Source organism: Ascaphus truei, chromosome 1 (genome assembly GCF_040206685.1).
Source record: "Ascaphus truei isolate aAscTru1 chromosome 1, aAscTru1.hap1, whole genome shotgun sequence".
Lineage (NCBI taxonomy): Eukaryota > Metazoa > Chordata > Amphibia > Anura > Ascaphidae > Ascaphus > Ascaphus truei.
Window position 1 is genome coordinate 458,331,386 of NC_134483.1, and position 20,428 is coordinate 458,351,813.

Below are 20,428 nucleotides of genomic sequence, written 5' to 3' on the forward strand. Positions count from 1 at the left end.
ATCATTTTTGGATAAACTGTATTTTATTGGATACTGCATGTGTGCTTCTCTTTTCTAAAGATTATCTCCTCCGAATTGTTCCTGCTGATATATCCCATTAGGCATTGGCCTTAGTATGTGGTGCCCAGCTGGGAGCTCCTTATAACATTTTTGCTATAGGTTGCACTATGTTTGTCTTTTTTTCTTTTTAAAGGTATCTACGCTCCCCTGGTTTTTTCTTCCTAGAGAAGAAGACAAGCAAGGGCCAAGATACATTAAGAGAGCTCAGCAACCAATGCTACGACTGCAGACACCGGGAGTTCTCGTGGACCGGATGTCCTCTAAGCCCAGGAAGCCCAGGAGACAGCGAGAACTACAACCTCTACGCTGAGCCAGGATGAGCTGAATTAGTTCGGTGGCAATCCCCCCCCTCCCCCACCCTCCCTCCCGCCCCCCTGGTGTAGTATGTCTGTACGTCTTGTTGGTCTGTTCGTTACCCCAGTATGTCTTTCGTGAATATAATTATAATATGAGTTGTTGTGGATACATTTGTATACGACAATGGGTTGGAAGAGAATGTGATTATTGTACCATGCTCTCAATAAAAACTTTTGGTTGAAAAAAAAAAAAAGAAATAAAAGCAAGCATTTGCCAAAACATACATTGCTTATCACTGTATGCATGTATAGCCCTAAAAATAAATACTTTGGCAATAAATGGGCAATAAAAAAAACAAAAATTCAAAAATACAATGAAAAAACTTCTTCACCCTCCGATTCCCATGCCAATCAATGGGTAGCGGGGGTGATGTCCCCGGGTAGGGTGGGTATCGGGGGAGGATGGTTAACCCCTTAATTACTATAGCAGTAACTAACCGCTAAGGTGATTAATGGGTTAGGGTCCATTAGATTGTATTTTTTATTGTATTGTTGCTGGCAACAGAGGACAAGGACGGTGATGAGGATGAGGACAGTCTTCATCATGGCTGTGGTGAGTGCAAGCAGGAGGTTACAATAATCGAGACGGGAGAGAATTAGGACCTGAGTCAGAGTTTTAGCAGTCGAGCAACAGAGGAAAGGGCGTATCTGTGTGTAACGGGTATTCCACCCCACCCAATCTCATATATAGTGTGGGTGAGTAGAACATGTAGTGTTACCGGTTTGGTGCGTATATCTGCAGGCTCACAGGAGGTCTGAGCCTCCGCTAATGAGAGCCTGGGGTGAATCCTCTGGAACGGATCTTTGTTTACAGCGCCTCCACCTATGTAGGATTCTATGGAAATGTAGAATGACCCTACATAGGAACCCAATCAGAAACCACACTCACAGTGATTATATAATAACTAAGGACTTTACTTATGAACATATAAGACATTACACAACATCATAACCTTATGCAATACTGGAGCACCTTCTGCCCAATGTCTGGTGTTCCAACCCAGTGTCCTGTAACCCCCACCCAATGTCCCGTACTCCTACGGAGATCGTGGGTGACTGCGCAGTCACTAAATTAATAGGCCTGTTGGTGCACATATAATACAGAGGTACCTTCCGAGCACTCCGATGCTCGGGCCTGCAACACTCTTCTCAAAGGGTCAAACGGCGAGGACTCCTCCTGCCGAACTCCTGCACTTGTGGACCGCTAGGGCGGTCCCCTCGGGAACACAGTCTCTGTGGACCCCAACGTGGGTCCAACCGCTTTCCGGGAACAGCAACCGCCGCTGAATCCCTATCTCTCTAACGGGCAGTAGCGTGACAGGAACCCTAACCTAGGGCCTGTCCCTGATGTACCGCAACCTGAGGTGACTTGGGGGAAACTCCTAGGGCCTGCGGGGTAATAACCTGCCCCACTCTCCTAGCTACCCAAGTCCCTAATCTTCCCTATAACTAGCTACTCGCTACTCCTAACAGCCTGCAGCAGACACACAGCTCTCACCGTCCGCCTGCAGACATTCACACCGGCTGCACACACTGCGCCCAGCACATGCAGCGACACATGCAACACTCAACACAGCAACCTCGAACCCGCAGCAATAACCCACTGCACACACTGTGCCTATTTGCCAGTGCGCACAGCACTACCCGCTGTGGCACTGCCAAACCTGCACCTTACACACACTAAGGGTGACCTCCCTATCTAGGGCCGTCCCTTTTCAGTTACCCACTAACCTGGTGGGGAGTTGGGGCCTACCTGGAGGGTGTGGGTACCTATCTGGATGCAGGAGCTGCACTCACTCCCTGCATTCTTCCTTCCCCTTCAGCTCCGCTGCTCCAACTGACGTGACCAAAGCCCGGGAAATGTATCTATTCTCCCGGGCTGAGAATCCTCCAGCCCTATTGGCCGCTATGAGGCACCTGGTGCCTGTCTCCCTATGCCTCCTGGGAGTTGTAGTTCCCAGGAGGCTGCTACAGCATTGGGGCCGCGTGCGCGCTTCTCCTGCGCATGCGCGAACTACCAATGGCCGCCTCACTGTTTCCTGCTCTGTCTCTGCCCTCGCGCGACTCTTCCCTGCCTCTCGCAGCCTCCCTGCGCATGCGCGAGCTAACTGGGCCGCCGGGGACTCACTGCGAATGCGCGACCCGGCGCAACATGGCTGCGCCCTATCCGCCCGGCTCTGGGAGCGCCGGGAGCCCTGAGATGCGCGTGCGGCCTTGGGAACCGGCCGCACGCGCCCCCGGCAACCCCCGAGCCGGGACCTGACCTCCCTCACCCGCGCGATTGTCTTGCGGGGCCGCCTTGTGACTCGGCGGTACCCGCGATCGCGTACCAGGGGAGGGGGGTGCTGGAATCTCGGGGAGACTTGGCTACACTCTCCCCCTGGTGGAAATTGCAACGTCCTCGCTTGGAGAATGACATCACCAGGTACACAGTTATACAATGAAAATGCAGTGCATATGTACAACTTATCAATGGTGACTTTAAACCTCAGGTTACAATGCATTTCACACCAATTAACCAAAGCGTGCTGAGACCATTTGTGGGGTGCCCCTAATTGAACATGTGGGGGTACCTCACTTTTGCGTCCGTGAGCCTCCCCGGGGTGAATCTCTCGGAGAGCACACTCTAAGGCGACAGTTTCTGGCTCTTCGCTACTTCCTCCCCCTGGTGGAAGGAGTAGCACAGTGTCTCTGAAGCAGACCTTTACCCGGTCATCCGCGGCAGGGATGCGGTAGACCAGGAGGCCAGGACCTTTCCTGCGGTCCACCACCTGGCGAATGGCACGCTCCTTTTTGGGCTTAAAGGAGGCCAGTCTCCCTGGATCTTCCTTTACACAGTCCTTGTCCCTACGGACTTGCGAGGCTTCCACTGAGAAGCGAGCACTGGGCAATGTCTCGGTTTCACCTGGCAGGGGGGAAAAAGTAGACACCTTACCCCCGCGGTGATTCACGGTGGCCAACAGGTCCTCGGGGACGCTGTCAGTTCCCACTTTGGTGGTATCGGGACCTGCCCCCGGCACTTCTGGGGCAGTCCACTTACGCGCTGATAACTCGGGAGCGTTGGATCCCAGTCCTGGGACCACTTGTGTCGGAGCGCACGGGCTCACACTCCGCTCAGGAACCGTAGCTTTGGCCTTCTTCACGGCCACCTCCATCGGAGTCTATGGGGAACAAGGGGGTTCCTTACCACTCGGCTGGCTGACGATGGGCTTCTCTTCTTCCGGAAGGATCGGCGGTAGACACTGGTCCACTCTCTTCTCTGGACAGCTACCTTCTAATGAGGACACCTCCGCCAGGACGCGATGCAGAGGGGAACCCTTCGCCCGGGCGACCAGACTTAAGGAGCCATCGTGCTCCGTGGTCACCTGGAAGCTCACCCCCGACACCCCTGGGGCAGTCGACTCACCCTTGTCGTCTGTAGGTACTGGTCCCAAGCCTAGGACCGATGGTACCTCGGCAGTAGGTCTGACTGACCATCGTAAAGCACACGGGCCCACAGCAGGGTCCGCAACATCAGAATACACCTCTTCCAGGGTACACGGACCCACAGCAGACTCTGTATCCTCTGCATCACCGCTGGGGTGGTTCGCCGGTAGGCGCATTGCCACCGATGGGACTTCCACCTTTTCCCCGGAAGATATCATGATCGAATCCTCCACAAGGTAGTCACCAGATTCTCCTGAAATGCAGCCAGTGGTTGTGGGTACGAAGCTGGCGTGCTCCGGTACCTCCACAGCAGTCGCGCTCTTCTCCGCCACGGGTTCACTTGGCTCCTTAGCTGGCTCTGTAGGCTGGGGTACAATAGGCATCAAGAAAATTGCACCGCAACAATCACATCTGGGCTCCCACGCCAGTGCTCCCCTAGAACAGTCACAGGTGGGGCTAAAGCACTGTGTACACGGCTCCCCATCTACCTCGGTGATCCTGAAGTCTAGTGGCACTTGGGACATGACGGCTCCCTCGTCATAGGCTTCTTGCAAGCAGGGGCACAGTAGCATAAGGAGATCTATTCCTGGCGCTCGCCAGGGCACATACACATTAGGGTGTATCCCATGACAGTCTATCTCATCCTCATGCACCATCTCATCCTCAGAGATCAGAGTGTCTATCACAGCGTCCACGTATGGTTGAAGATAACCGTGCTTGCTCCCCCTGGTGGAATCTAAAGGAAGGGCACTTTTTACAAGGGATTGGTTTTCGCTCTGCACTGAGTCACTCACATCACAGGGGAGGGGCTCTGACTTTCGCGCCAAACCCGGACAGAATGTTGCGACATCTTTCTGTGCAGGCTTGCAGTCAGCAGCACGTGCGCTATCCTGATTTGGCGGGGGCCGCCATTTTTCTGGGTCGGCATAGACTAGGGGGTACCCTTCTGAAGGGCCCCCGGGCATTAACAGCGCGGACGGTGCCTCTGCCAGGCATATATCCTCAGTGTGAGTTACAATAAACAAAATGGTTTTCCATGTGGACGTGGGATCTTGTTCTTCCTCTAAGACACATGCCCACGGCCACCCAGGAATTTTACACATATACTCCCGGACTTTAACCGCGGGTATAAGAGCGGGAATGCCTCCTACCGCCACTACCTGGCCAGGTTCCATATACTGCCGCAAAGCCCAGGCAAGGACCTCGTCTCTGGATTTCACAAACATGGCGACAAAAATAGGGACGGGACAATTTGGAAAAAAAATGTACAGGGCACCCCAGGCGGTCTCTCAGCAGCGCCTCCAAATGTAACGGGTATTCCACCCCACCCAATCTCATATATAGTGTGGGTGAGTAGAACATGTAGTGTTACCGGTGTGGTGCGTATACCTGCAGGCTCACAGGAGGTCTGAGACTCCGCTAATGAGAGCCTGGGGTGAATCCTCTGGAACGGATCTTCGTTTACAGCGCCTCCACCTATGTAGGATTCTATGGAATTGTAGAATGACCCTACATAGGAACCCAATCAGAAACACACTCACAGTGATTATATAATAACTAAGGACTTTACTTATGAACATATAAGACATTACACAACATCATAACCTTATGCAATACTGGAGCACCTTCTGCCCAATGTCTGGTGTTCCAACCCAGTGTCCTGTAACCCCCACCCAATGTCCCGTACTCCTACGGAGATCGTGGGTGACTGCGCAGTCACTAAATTAATAGGCCTGTTGGTGCACATATAATACAGAGGTACCTTCCGAGCACTCCAATGCTCGGGCCTGCAACACTCTTCTCAAAGGGTCAATCGGCGAGGACTCCTCCTGCCGAACTCCTGCACTTGTGGACCGCTAGGGCGGTCCCCTCGGGAACACAGTCTCTGTGGACCCCAACGTGGGTCCAACCGCTTTCCGGGAACAGCAACCGCCGCTGAATCCCTATCTCTCTAACGGGCAGTAGCGTGACAGGAACCCTAACCTAGGGCCTGTCCCTGATGTACTGCAACCTGAGGTGACTTGGGGGAAACTCCTAGAGCCTGCGGGGTAATAACCTGCCCCACTCGCCTAGCTACCCAAGTCCCTAATCCTCCCTATAAATAGCTACTCGCTACTCCTAACAGCCTGCAGCAGACACACATCTCTCACCGTCCGCCTGCAGACATTCACACCGGCTGCACACACTGCGCCCAGCACATGCAGCGACACATGCAACACTCAACACAGCAACCTGGAACCCGCAGCAATAACTCACTGCACACACTGTGCCTATTTGCCAGTGCGCACAGCACTACCCGCTGTGGCACTGCCAAACCTGCACCTTACACACACTAAGGGTGACCTCCCTATCTAGGGCCGTCCCTTTTCAGTTACCCACTAACCTGGTAGGGAGTTGGGGCCTACCTGGAGGGTGTGGGTACCTATCTGGATGCAGGAGCTGCACTCACTCCCTGCATCCTTCCTTCCCCTTCAGCTCCGCTGCTCCAACTGACGTGACCAAAGCCCGGGAAATGTATCTATTCTCCCAGGCTGAGAATCCTCCAGCCCTATTGGCCGCTATGAGGCACCTGGTGCCTGTCTCCCTATGCCTCCTGGGAGTTGTAGTTCCCAGGAGGCTGCTACAGCATTGGGGCCGCGTGCGCGCTTCTCCTGCGCATGCGCGAACTACCAATGGCTGCCTCACTGTTTCCTGCTCTGTCTCTGCCCTCGCGCGACTCTTCCCTGCCTCTCGCAGCCTCCCTGCGCATGCGCGAGCTAACTGGGCCACCGGGGACTCACTGCGCATGCGCAACCCGGCGCAACATGGCGGCGCCCTATCCGCCCGGCTCCGGGAGCGCCGGGAGCCCTGAGATGCGTGTGCGGCCTTGGGAACCGGCCGCACGCGCCCCCGGCAACCCCCGAGCCGGGACCTGACCTCCCTCACCCGCGCGATTGTCTTGCGGGGCCGCCTTGTGACTCGGCGGTACCCGCGATCGCGTACCAGGGGAGGGGGGTGCTGGAATCTCGGGGAGACCTGGCTACATGTGTAATAATGCGGAGGAAAAAGCGACAGGTTTTAGATAAGTTTTGAAAGTGAGAGGAGAATGTGAGAGAGGAGTCGAGTGTGACCTATAGGCAGCGTGCTTGGGCTACTGGGTGAATGATAGTACTTCCAACAGTAACGTGGAAGGAGGTAATAGGGTCAGGTTTGGGAGGAAGTTTGAGGAGCACTGTTTTTGCCATGTTAAGTTTGTCGGGCCATCCAGGATGATATTGCAGGGAGACATTCAGAAACTTTAGTCTATACAGCAGGTGTAAGGTCAGTGGTTGAAAAGTAAATTTGTGTGTTGTCAGCATTGAGGTGATATTTAAACCCAAGAGATGTGATTAGGTCACCTTGAGAAAGTGTGTACAGAAAAAAAGAGAAGAGGTCCCAGGACAGAGCCCTGAGGTACCCCCACAGAGAGATCGAGATCGATAGAGGAGGAGGTATTAGGAGAGACACTGAAAGTACGATGGGAGAGGTACAATAAGAGCAGATCCAGGTTAGAGCTCTGTTACGAATACCAAGAGTATGGAGAATGTGTAGGAGAAGAGGGTGGTCCACAGTATCAAATGCTGCAGAGAGGTCGAGTAATAAGAGCAGAGTGTAATGACCTCTTTCTTTGGCAGCATGGAGGTCATTAGTTATTTTAGTGAGGGCTGTTTCAGTCGAGTGAGTAGTGTGGAAGCCAAATTGTAGAGGGTCTAGGAGAGAATAGGTGTTGAGAAAATGGAGCAAGGGAGAGAATACAAGACATTCAAGGAGTTTAGAGGCAAAAGGCAGGGCGACAAGTCGATATTTAGAAAGACAGGTAGGGTGAAGCTTGCTGTTTTTGAGTAATGGTATAACTGTTGCATGTTTTAAGGAGGAGGGAAGGAGAGGGAGGAGTTAAAAATGTGTGTGAGCGTAGGAATTGTAGTAGGTGCAAGAGGTTTTAGGAGATGGGAGGGAATGGGGTCAAGAGGGCAAGTGCTAGAGAGAGAAGAGGGAACAGCAGTGACACATCCTCCTCTGAGATAGCGGAAAAAGAGTCAAGGACGGCAGGAGGAAAGTTAGAAAGTGGTGTAGGATGGGAGGAGGAAACAGAGGGGATGTTCTGACATACAGATGCAGCGGCCGTTATTCAAACAAATCACGGCGCCATTTTCGTGTGCGCTGCTGTTCTCCAGGTGGCATTAACGCCGCCAATCGTCCCAGGCACACGTATTTATCGTGGTTGCTTTGCTTGAATTTCATGGATTGTGTGCAATTAAATGCAATGAAATTAATGAATTGTAATGTGTACAGTACTGTGCTACTATGCTACTGTGTCAATTTAAGGTGTTTAAAAACCAGAACTCTAAATTGCCATTTTCTGTCCTCGCCGCACTCGCGTCTTAAGGCGGTAAGGTTGGAAGACATCCCATGTCATGACATCGGTATTCACAACGCGTGAAGTGTTTGAATAACGGCCGTTGCAGCTGTACATTTCCTGACCACTGGGTTACTTTTTATTGGGTTTTTATTACTGTACATTGCACTAATTTGTTTGTTTTTTGTCTTCCCTGCAGAATTATATTTATCTTATATGGTATAGCATCACCAGGCACTCACAGGATACTTTGGATATGGTCAAAAAGTGAATATTCATTTCTGTTTTAAGTTGCCCATTTTTTTTCAACGCGTTTCTCAATATTACCGTGGGGTGTCTTTATAAGGGATTGACTTTATTGCTTGTGTATCTTGAGAAACGTTAATGTATATGCAATAACCGACTTTCACACAGTATCTGATGTATGTGAGTGCCTGCTGATGATATACCTATATGCCTTCTTAGTAGCCTTTGAGAACTGATATTTAGCACCACTGTTATATTGTGTCATGTTTCTGTTTTGATGAAAGGTGATAAAAAATTGAAAGCAACAATTCAGCTCAAAGTTGATTTTTGTACATAATTGGAAGGTATCCTCCGGAGATAAACTGTGCTATTTAAGGTCCGGGGACCCCCTGCTACCGAGAGTCTAACAGCTCTTGCTGGAGAGGGTCTTCCTAGTTTTTTTAAAGATGGGGCTGGCCGTAATTCAGTAGGAAGTCACAACGGTTTTCGTTAATTTTGTTTGCATTATCTGGGGAGCCGGGGAATCGGGGAACCGGGGGAACCAGGGAACTGGTACTAATCATGTTAAAGCATATATTTTTTAAAAATTTAATAAAAATAAACAGCTGGGATTGCCAGTATAATAAAAGTAAAAACAAATGTTGCCTACATTATTCTGATTTCATATACAAATAGCAATCACTGTGATGGGTAATTTGCTTGGCCTTTTGCACATTACTAATAACAAAATTGCTGCAGTGATGAGCAACAAAGGTTGCTGAAAACATTTCCTTTTTGTCTGCAGCAGGAAGGAAGGGGAAAGTGAGAAATACAATGATTTACTGCATCAGATGACCAAACGAAAATAAACAGCAGGCAGGTGTTGTAAGACATGGGCTGTTTGTATTGAACATTTGCACATGCTGTATTGTTGCACCTAGAGTGTTGTTGATGTTGAACTTTTTTGTTTCTAAAGCAAAGATTTAAAACCAGAAAAAATGCTGTACTCATTTTGTAATCTGTTTGATGCTGGAAGACCCTGTCTCTATTTGACCATGACATCTGGAGGAAACCTATTCTCCCACTCCGCCCCATCCTCCATGTGCCTCCAAGCAATATTCAGATGGTGGGAATCCCATACAGCCCATAAATACTGTCCTGCTCATTCAGTGATGATTAAATTCTGCCTATGACCCCCATGCTACCGAGACTGACCTGCAAGGAAGTGGCGTCACAGAGAAGTTTAATGAAACTTTCTTTGGGTCAGTGGAGTGCTGGAAAATATAGCCAGAAATAAATAGAAAAATTCTATAGTGAAGTATCTCTACTCACATTTGTTAAGTATTTGGTAGTTTGAAGTAGGATATTTTCTTTCCCTCTTGTTGTCCTCTATTGCGTGGAACTCTCAATGCTCATGTCAAGAGTCGTTAAAGTCCCCGCCTAATATAATTTGGCCCTTTGCCATGGAGTCAAGCTTTTTGAAGACGGTGGAGAAAAATTTAGGACAACCAGAGTTAGGGGCGTAAACATTAGCTATTGTCATCTCCACCCCATGCAGGGTACCCAATACAATCAGGTATCTCCCCTCAACATCCAACACCACTTTGATCGGGGTGAACAAAAACCCTTTATGCATCAAGATCGCCTCTTTTTTTTTACTGGGGCTGAGACTACAAATATCTGCAAGAAATGTTTATCGTATATACGTAGGGGGTCTGACTTTCTAAAGTGTGTGTCCTGCAATAATATAATGTCACCTGCAGCTTTCTTGCAGTCTGTTAGTGCAATCCGCCTTTTTTGGGGCTATTGAGGCCTTTAGTGTTATGTGATATTACCTTAATCGACATCCTTGTGGATTCTGATCTTTGTTAATTTCGTGAGGTTGGTCCTTTTTCGTGACGTTCGGCTATGTTTAGGTTGCACCTTCATGGGAGATAAAAAGGGGGGGGGGGGTGTGGAAGAGAAAAAAACAAGCCAAACCAATAGGTCTAGAAATTTCACAAATCCTGGACCGTGGAGCCCTACCTATAAGGAATGGGGAGGGAGATATAGGGCTATAATAACTGGGTGGACGGCGTGGGCTCAGAACTCCATCATCTCTACCGTTGTGCCTGCCGGCGATAGAGAGTGGGAGCCGCGTCTGGGAAGTGGGAGGTGGGGGGGAGAGTGCAAACGGAGTAATAATCAGAAGAGGCCGGCTGGCCGAATATAACGTGTTTTTGGGGACCTACGTACTGTAAACGTCCTGTACTCAACTTAACCCAAACATACTTTTTCAAACCATTTTTATAATTCTTTTTGTAACCATCTGTATGACAGGGGGGAAGTTTTTTTTTTCTCCCTCTCCTGAGATATAAACTAGAATGTCTGCTAATTAACTACTTATGTCTATAGCTATAATGACAACTCAAACGCATAATAATTATAACGACTCTAGACCTCTTGACATTGTTTTAGGTCTGTAAATTTCATGTCAGACTATGGCGAGTGTCAGGGCCCACTTTTTTCTTTTTTCCTTGATCTGTAGCTTCTCTTGCAGATCTGTACCCCTCAGCTAAACGTGGGGACGTGGGCTCACCAGGTAGACTGGTAACCGGGATCCCCATGTTTATGACCCAGAGGGAAGACTATTTTAAGTCTAGACGCTTAGAGTTACTACAAAGTCTCACTCATCCCTCTTTTCCCTTTGGGTATCAGTTCATTAGTGGCAAATGTCCAGATCAGGGGTCAGTGGACCCTAGACGTGTCCGTCTCATACCCTGGTTGGGCCTATGGGGCCAGTTTACCTTATAACCATGCTGGTTGATTACTCAGCCAGCTGCCTTTGAAGTTGAAGCAGGATCTGGGTCAGATGGGATGTTTGTGGATCGTCGCTTGTCTTGGGCTTTGTGCTATTATGACGTCGGGATTCGCTGAGGTCTAGGAATCTTGAGGTCGTGTGGTGGCGTGATGCCCAGACTCTCCAAAAAAGTAGCGGCTTTGTCCAGATCCCTTAGGGCGTATGTTCGGCCTTCACGGTTCACAGGTTCACAGGGATTTTACAGGGAAATCCCCAGCGGTAGCGAACTCATTTGCCACGTAGAACTTCGGTTACCGGTCACAGATTCCTTCGTTCAGCCACAGTAGATGGGGCTATATCTTAAAACATCTGAAGGGGCATATTTTCGAATGTGTGCGATCGTTCCTAACGGGTCACTTGTAGGAGAGCCTCCTTAGATTTGTAATAATGTAATCTGAGGGTCACATCTCTTGGTGTATGCCTGATGGAGGCCTGGGGCGCAGCGCTTTGTGTCATCTGTCTATTAGGAGTTGTTATGCAGGTAAGTCCGGCAGGAGGGCCCTGAACCACAGCGTCAGAAATTCTGCGATATTATGGATTCTCAGGTTATTTCTTCTGGCCCGGTTGTCTGCGTCCTCCTGTGTCCTGCTGATTTTGTCTATGCGGTTTTGCATGAGCTGGAGCTTAGCTTCGTGGACTGCAGGGCCTTTGCTGTGTCGACTGTTTTTTCTTCTAGGATGTGTGCGGGATCCTAGGGCTGTTATGTCCTGCGTGAACCCCTTTAGGGCCGATTGGATTTCTGTTTGGACCATAATCTGGAGTCTAAGAAAAAGTTCTTCGATATCTCGTTTTGTGGATTGTCTTTCTGTCATCTCCTGATCTGGTTCAGAATCCGAGTATTCTTTCTCGCCAGTTTGGGATTCTGCTTGAGCGCCTTTTATAGGAAAGTATTGCTGGACCCATTTCTGCAATGCTTTTTTCTGTTGTTTTGAAGACATTTGTGGCTTCTGGTATGACACCGACGGTCTGGAACAGGTATTTGGGAACATTAAGTCGTCTCTGGTTTGTTTTTAGATCCGCTGTCTCATCCCCTCTATCCCCGAGCTGGTTCTCATCCCTTCATCATGGTCCGCGTCACACATGCGTCTCCATTTCTCAGCCTAGGTGGGGGGGGGGGGGGATTAGGGGATTATGTTTTTGCTCATAGGTTTCCTCCTTGGTAGCTCCTGAGCTTGTTTTTGTGTGTATTTTTTTTCCTTTTTATGTATGCAGGACCTTATTCTCTCTTTTTTAACAGTTTTATTATTGATATATTTATTTAATTATCTTCTCCTCCTCTCCCTTTAAAGGCTGACGGCGGCCATCTTGGATTTCACCAGGGAGAGGGAGGGTGGGGGTGGGTGGGAAGGGGCCAGAGCGTGCTCAGTCCGGGTGGACCCTCCACCTTTATTTTCAGCCAAAGCCTCAGTCGGGAGGGGTCCCCCACAGTCTCCCTGGGTGCCCACTCCGCAACCCGGTGGGGGCGGGAGGGAACGACTCACCCGGCTCTGCGCCACTTCAGGGGGACTTCGCCTGCAATATGGCCACCTCCTCCCTTCTCCTGGAAGCGCGGCCCTCAGGGTTGGGCTCCCCGCTTCCATGTCCACCCCGGTGAGTCGCGGCCCCGCCCCCTAAACAGGGCCGGTTATTATTATATTGTTCAAGCGCTGGGTCGGCAGTTTGTAGCCCTCCGTTTCCTCCTTTTCAACCACGAATCAGCGCCATTTTGTTCTGCCAGATCTGGTTCTACTCCGGTAGTTGATTGCCAATTTTCCCTACTTCACGGGGGTCTTTTTCATCTGGGCGGGCCACCGCCTCCACCTGATCCTCTGCCACCATTAAGGTTTTTTTTTTTTTTTTTAGATAGGTATGGGTTTTTAATGCTGTTACCAAGCTCTGGGGCCCGGAGCTAAGGAGCTGAACATCTGTTCAGCTCTGTGGTTGGCCATGCCCCCCTATAATTGATTCATTTAATCTCCAGTTTGATCCTGGTCTGTTCAGATTAATTTGAAAAGCACATTAACTGTATTGGTGTTTGATCAGACCATGAAATATCATGAATCCTCACTGAGGAGATCTTCGGGACAATCTGTTCAATACAAAGAAGTAGTCTATTCTGCTAATGCTCTCATGTGGGTGGGAAAAGAATGTGTACCCTTTTTCTCCTGGATTAATTCCCTCCAAATATCTACTAACTGGGTGTCCTTTAAGCCCTTCACCAGCGTGGCCGTTCCCTCTTTCTTAATTCGCCTAGGTTGATGTATCAACTATGTGAGATCCCATGGGTATCACATGAAAAAATCCCTCTTAATGTGCACTCAACATACTGTATGTATTGATAAGTATTGCAGAAATATCTGCAGAGTAAAATACTAAGAACATGTCACAACAACAAGGGAGTACATGGATCGCGAGAGACCCCATAAGTATAAAACAAAATAATAAAATTTTATTAACATCTAATGCATATATTATAGTGGACAATATTCACTTGTATGTCACTTTTTTATATATACATTAGATGTTAATACAATTTTATTATTTTGTTTTATACTTATGGGGTCTCTCGCGATCCATGTACTCCCTTGTTGTTGTGACATGTTCTTAGTATTTTACTCTGCAGATATTTCTGCAATACTTATCAATACATAGGTGGAGTGCACATTAAGAGGGATTCTTTCATGTGATACCCATTGGATCTCACATAGTTGATACATTATAGTTGTTTTCTTCCCTCATGCACCACCTTCACATTTCAATCATATGTACAGGTTATAAAATATAGGTTGAGCGGCAGGCCTAGTTTGTGTTCGCCTAGGTTGAACAGATTTGTCTAAGTCTGGGTCTAAAACCTTGTTGAAATCAACTGCTAAGATTATGAATCCCCTAGACATCTTACTCAGAGTGTTAAAGAATGACATGAAAAACAAAGGGTAGTTTTCACAAGGGTGTAAACATTAGCGATAGTTGGATACTGACCCTGTATTGAACCTACTGCTCTTATCTGTTTTAACCTGACCAACTACAAATGGTCATCTATTGTGGAACAACACTGCTACCCCTCACTTTTTGACCTTGGCGAAGGAGAGAAAACAGTTTCCAAAATTCTTGTAAATGTATTTCGGGAAAGTGTCTTTACTGAAATTTGTCTCTTGCAACATGATAATGTCCGCATTTCTCCTCTTATAATCTGCCAACCGCTTCTTCTTTGGGCTATTGAGGCACTTTACGTTATGTGAAATATGTTTTAGCAACATTACTGTTTAGTTGAACTAATGCTTACCTAAAAAAAATCCGAGATCTAGGACCACACAGGAAGTTCTCCGATCTGCGGGGGAGCCGCCACCATTTCTTGGGTTTTTTTGTGATTAGGATGGACATGGGAAAGGGAGGGGAACCGAATTTAGGGGAAGGGAGTGAAAAAAATAAAATATGAACTGAGCCAACTATGGTCCAACTTGACTCCTTTGGCTCCTTTGCCCTTGGATAAAAACCCACCATGGGATCCTGGACAAAATGAATCCCGTAACTTGTCATCACCCAATTCAGGGCCCCAAGAGACTTGATTGGCAGCACGGTTATTCCCATGTCACCGTATATCCGAGCATACGGGCAGCTGGGGGACTACTGCTCCTTAGCCTACCCCCAGCAACTTCATACAACATTATGCAAATATTAAAACAACATTATCAAATATAAAAAACAACCATTACGCACCTTCCTGTAAATTGATTAATTGGATTTTTCTACACTGTAGGGTATTATTCACCTTTAGGAACACCTTATCTAATGTGCACTACATATCTGCTAACATATGCATCAGTTTCTCTGTCATGTGTTATCATGTCTTATCTTCTGCACCACTAGTTTATTAGACTTATAATTAACTTGGGGTACTAGCTGGACTAAGTCTCAACTTTGTAATGTGTAAACCTATTGTCTTGAAGGTATGTAGAAAAACACGTTAAATATTAAACCATGAACTAGGTCCTTAGGACAAAGGTACAGTGTTCATGCACATATTCCTGCATCTTCCGAGTTCACATTTCTCCCCCAGTCCAGCTCTATTAGTCCTTCTTCTATGGCTTTAAAAAACCCTCACCTCTCTTATGAACTCTTTTCAAACCTTGCCTTCAAGATGATGTCTTAATCCCCAGATCTTGTCTGTCTTCTTTTGCCTCTTTCTACAATGCTCCGGCCTTCTAACCGGCCATAGCAGTCGATGTACACAGCAGGAACATGCAATGTTTCCCTCTTTTTGGATCGCCTTCTTGGGTCCTTCGATTAATCTCTTCCTCAGTTGGTCGGGTCCGCTCCTTCTTGAACTCCTCCATGGCAGGCCTCCGCTCCGGATCTGCCAATTGCAGCCTCCAGCTCCTGATCCGGGGTGACAGATCTGAACTGGACTCCTGGGTGAGTAAACTTTAATGGGGCTGTTGGTGAGAAATACGTGCTGTGTCTTTAAGTTTTTGTAGCTTAGAACTGAAATGCACCCTTGTCCCTTTAAGTTCTGAATTGGTATCAATTAGCCGCCTTTTCCTCCCTGCCTCGTGTTGAAGACCTCACTTTTCTCCAGTGAGGACGTCTCTTCAGTCTGGTGAGTAAAACTTGTCTTTAATCATATTTTTCCTAGGAAACTTGCCCCATCATCCAGGTTCATTATTGTGAAGGCTCTGCCACTCTTCAAAACCAACAGCTCAAAGGGAAACGTCCGCCATTTTCTCGTAGCAGTTTGGTGATGGGTTGTACATTTTGGCGTCTTCCCAGCATGATGGGGGAAATATCCTGGTAAATCTGCATGGATATTCCCTCAAAAGTCATAGAGCTGGTGTTCCTGGTAATTTGGTATAGGGAATCTTTGATTTTGAAAAAGTAAAACCGCCTGATGATATCCCTTGGAGGATCATCCGGGTGCAGCCTAGCACATAAGGCCCTGTGGCATCTATCAAGATGCAATGGCCTCAGTTTTGTCATGGAGGACTGATGTCAGCCATCTTGATATACATTCTTCTAAGTCTGTTATGGATTCAGGTACCCCTCGAATCCTAACATTATTCCTTCTGTCACGGTTTTCAGAATCTTCTTGTCTGTCCGCAATATCAATGACCTGTTTCTTAAGGTAGGTGTTAATTTTTCAATCTTGTGGACAGCTTAGATTGTAGCATCTACAGTAGTTTAGTCTCAAGATCATCAGTGCGGACCATGTTGGTAATTTCCCTTCTCAAGTCCTGCATCTGCCGGTTTATATGATGGGGGGAGAGATGAACCCGTGCTCTCCGGCGGCACACCAGCGCCGAAGCAAAATGGCCACCACTCCCAGTCCTCCTACCCCACTCCCAGGCCTCCCGACGCAGTCTCGCAGGCCGGTGGCTGACAGCTGGCAGCGCTCCGTGGCACTGGAGTGGGGACTTCAGTCAGATAGTTCTCTGCACCTTCACCGGCCCTTACCTCCTCCGCCGATCAGTGCCTCACTTTAGCTGCCACTGTTGAAAGGCTGCTAAAATTGTACTCGGTGGCCATTTTGAGAGCTCGGCCGTGCCTGTAAGTGTGAGTCCACGGTGACTCCAGCAGTGCGGAGGCACGCTGAGGCTGAGGGAAAGCGGGTGCTTTCCCTGGCCTTAGTTCGCACGCCGTCCGGAGGCGTGTCGGGGGCGGGCCAGTGACGTCACGAAGCTGGTTCGCCCTCATTGGGCGAACCGCTCACGTGACCGGCCCTGACTCTCGTGAGCACCGAAATTAAAAAAAAATTAAGAGCTACGCCTCCGCACGCGGAAGCGTGCGCGAGCCCCTGCTAAAGCTGCTCTCAATGCAGCTGCTTGGGCCCACGCCTCAGCACGGGTCATCGGATAAGCGCTGACCATGGACTCAGCCTTAGGAGGTTCTGGGGATTCGGCGGCTTTACTGTGTGTTTGCTGACGCTTTTTGCCCTCTTGGAACCTGCTGTGCCTGTGGTGAGTCTTCCCCTAACTTTATTCCCTTTTTTTAGGGGTTACTGCAGGATTTATTGCGTTTCAATACTAGCTTTCAGGATGAAGCTGCTCTGCCATACGTCCTGCTAGGCTGAAATCCTGGCCACACCTCATGATATTGTATTTTAAAGAATCAAAATGTTGGGTATGGTGATCGCACAACAGAGTATATGAGGGCTGCTCTTGAAGATCCATTATTAGCTTAGGTTGCCCATGAATGCTGTAACTGTACGTCAAAGACACTTTTTGGAAGAAACATTTTAACAGCAAGTATTAATTCTGTGCCATTAGTTTTACTTGATCTTTTATACAGTACTGTAGCATACGTCTACGCTTTAAACTTTACTAGAGATGCATCTTGAATGTTTTCATTTATCCGAGAGAACCTGGAATATCCCAGAATCATTAACATATTAAAAAATTAAGCAAATCTCATTTCTCTGCAGGCTTTTCAGATGATCAAATTAAAAAGCAATTCTGCATGCAAATTATATGTTTGATATACAGTGTGCATCTTTATTGGATATGAATCTCTGTTATTATCTATTTATTAATCTGATCTTGTAGCTTGAAGAGAATTTAAAGATCACGTGTTTTGTATATAAAAAAATACAATTATGTCAGTTATTGTTAAGTATTGTGTGCAACATTTACAAGGTTATTTGAACAAGGCTATTTGAAAGGATGAACAGCATCAAGTCATCACAGCTTGTAATGTTTTGATTGGATAAAGGTTACGGAACATAGCAATTCCAGTGAGCATTTCTCTCCTGGCTGCATTAAAATGCATATGAGAACAAGCTAATTATTCCAATATGGGTGACAGGATATAACCGGGACTGTTTTTACTAGTACAGTATAACTGGTTACTTCATTGGCCCTAAGGCTATAAAGTATGTTAGTGCTGATCCTGTGCTACGAAACAGCATTGCCATTTTACTTCAATGGGACTTTCCATGCGATTGCATTTATACAATGTACAGTAGGCCAATAAGGCCAAATCCAAGGTGAAAGTGTTGGCTTCAATACCCTCATGACACTAAGGGTAAATTCCTGTGCTGAAACACGAATAGAATATGTTTATTGAAAGCTTGTCTTTCATGAGATTCTGCTGAGCCAAAAAAAAAGCACCACCTTCTATTAAAGTATCTTACTCACTTCTTTGTAATTGCAATGGGAGTAGCAATGCTACTGTACTTCAATCGCGTTTCTTACATTTAAAGCATGTCTGTAATTCAGCGATGTAAACAATTCAGATCTGGAATTTTATTCCGTGATAAGGGGACGAAAGGGAGAAAATTGGAGGCCTCCCATAACCCTTTTTTCCCACTTCATATAACCACTGCTATTAGATGCATCTTCAGAATTCCTTCTGCTCTGCTTGGTTGTTGTTTACTTGATTCACAGCACCTAAATTGGGTAATCCTATATTGTCCTAAACGGCCGTACAGTTTTCGGCCAAAAACTCCATACACTTCAATAAGGATTTTTCCCTGAAAAAGGGCCTGAATGACATGGGAGACCAGGCTTATTAACACCTTTTCCTACCAGGATCATTTGATTGAGCAAGGCACAGCAGTAAAATAAATTGTAATTTATTCCAGCATTTGACATACCACAAACTAACACAATTTACACTGAAAACACACTTACTGGGAACATAGCTAACAAAATAATTCTTCTTTAAAAAGAAACGTTAACAAACAACCTCTGTAGGAGCCCTTTCCAGTGACCGGGAGGTACTCGGGAAAGTCCTGGAATGCAATTCGGCATGCAATCCCAGCCGCGACTGCTACATCCTCAAAAAGCGGGACTTAGAAAATTTCTCGAGTCAAAATCTTTGAAGCCGTCTCGCGTCTATTCCTTACAGAGCATCTTTGAATTTGCCGCTGATGGTTTGGCGCTTGGAATCTGAGGTCCTGATTGGCTGCAAGGTTTCTTATAGGTTTTAGAGTCCCATTCAGAAACCACTACAGCCAATCAGTGTGTGGGAATTCTCCTGCCAGCCTATCATTGATTTGCCGATATTCTGAAGCCAGGTGGGCACCGATTTGGATTCTGTTAAGGGGCATGCGCCAACCTGGCACTTCTGCCTCTTAGCATATCGAGCCTACCCACTGTCCAGGCTCCACAGAGTCTGGGGCAGGGCAAATGGTTGCCGGACAGCCCTTTGTTAGCTCAGGATGGATGTACTCGGGTATAACTACAGTACTCCTCCTGTTCTAACACCTTGGCATACCTGAGACTTTCAACTCCGGGTCTCGAGTAGACTCAGTAAAGCCAAGCTTGTTAGCCACCTGGTCTCTCGGAACCACAGACTTGGAATCCCACAGCCACATATTCAATGTTACAAGCATTCACATTTATTAAACCAAAACCTTTAATAAAATTCTCTTGCACGTGTGTCTTTGTGTTTTAACGGGTATAAGTCTTCTGGTCTGGTGTCAGGGATAGAATAAGAATATGTGTTCCCTACTCTTGCCAGCTTTATCCCTGGCACACTGCACAACCCTGACTTTACTGTACCCACACAATAAAAACCCTCGCAGCTTTCCAACATAGCTGGATCACCCCCTGAACCCTTATACCAGGTTCAGGGTGACTTGGGCATGGTCTGGGCATCCCACCTTATGCTAGGGACCCTGGGACCATTCTAGGGATACCTTGATCCCCCATTCCCTCTTTACTTTTACAGTTTGTGCTGAAGCAGGGAACCCTGGCAGTGAGTCCCAAAGACGTTTCCAGGGTAGGATTTGGCCTTAGCACTGTGCTTCAATGTGCCCGAGAATCTTACCTGATTCCCGGGTACATCTTTGGGGTATCCCTGTAACAGAGTGCTCACCACAAACAAGGCGTGACCGCAAGGCAGAAGTGGGGATTTGATATAACACCAACCCACAGCCGCGTGGGCGCGTCTGGAGTTTAGATTGGTCAAGGTAGCCGGGTCGGGGTAGGAGAGGTCTGGATGGTCAGAAATACTTGCCGAGGTCTATGTAGGAGATTAGCGGATCGTAGGAGGTACTTAGCCGTAGTCTGGATTGGAGAGAGGCGGATCGTAGTAATACTTTAGCCAAGGTCAGTGTTGGAGAGGAGCGGATCGTCGAGGAGCAAGCCGGGGTCGGAATGGAGAGATGCGGATGATCGTACGTAGCCGAGGTCAGGAGAACAGAAAAGCGGAGTCCAGAGGAAAAGCTATGGT